The sequence below is a fragment of the Sinocyclocheilus anshuiensis genome, unplaced genomic scaffold, assembly GCF_001515605.1.
Source record: "Sinocyclocheilus anshuiensis isolate Anshui unplaced genomic scaffold, SAMN03320099.WGS_v1.1 scaffold10194, whole genome shotgun sequence".
NCBI lineage: Eukaryota > Metazoa > Chordata > Actinopteri > Cypriniformes > Cyprinidae > Sinocyclocheilus > Sinocyclocheilus anshuiensis.
In genome coordinates, this window is record NW_015544885.1 from 1 (window position 1) to 885 (window position 885).

Sequence of the window (885 nt, forward strand, 5' to 3'; positions counted from 1 at the left end):
GTAGATGGTGTGGCTGCCAACATCTGGGGACCGACCGATGGAGACCGAGCTGGTGGTGGAGGTGCAGATGGAGGGCTGATGGAGCTGAGCATCGTCGCAGGTTCCGGAGACCTGGGCACAGCCTAGTCGTCCTGACTCCTGGCATACAATATTTTGCACCAGAGCCTTGCAGCTTTAGAAAAAAACAAAACAGAAACAAAATTAAATAACAGATTTTTATATGAATGACTGAAAGCAAGCACAAATTAGCCAGCTGGAATGGACACATTGCTAACGTTTTTCTTCCAAGATTGACCAAATCACCCTCCATTAGGCCTGATTCAAAAATCTCTATAACAGAGTCGATATAACATGAAAATATACTTACTATTCCTTTGCTTGTCTCTGCAGTCAGATTTCAGTTTGTCTTCTATAGCAGCTGATCTGAAAAACAACAAATGTTAATATTTCACACACACACGCAAATTATGATTGATGATTTTTCTTTTTAAGAACGACAGTATGCTGAGAACAATGTACCTGTTCGGTAATATAGTCAAAAACCATCCCAGCCTCAGCAGTTCCAGATGTACTGTATGCTCTCATATAAGCAACCCTTCTTACAATTTAATCTTCGTTCTTATCTGTAATGAGAAATATGTATTAGAAAATAAAGGCGATAAGGTTGTCAAGCTTGAACAAATATAAACACCAATCAACAAACACCACCACAGTTGGCTAATCAGCTCAAGACAAAGTAACTGTTCATAATCATGTTTTTTCAAAGATCATTAACCTCATTACAATGAAGCCAAATTGTTCAGGAAATCAGAAATAAATAAATACACAACCTCATTTAGCAAATAAAAGAATGTTAATGTTGTACATGTTATAATGACTAATTTT

At 37.5% G+C, this 885-nt stretch overlaps 1 long non-coding RNA gene across 1 annotated transcript; it reads right to left on the reverse strand.

The window, feature by feature from the left end:
• Window positions 1–69: 69 nt before the first annotated feature.
• LOC107698247 (uncharacterized) lies at window positions 70–551 on the reverse strand. The gene is made up of 3 exons (XR_001635328.1): window positions 520–551; window positions 368–423; window positions 70–172 (listed from the first exon to the last, which is right to left on the reverse strand). It is a non-coding gene; the product is annotated as an uncharacterized LOC107698247 (long non-coding RNA).
• Between the last annotated feature and the right edge of the window lie 334 nt (window positions 552–885).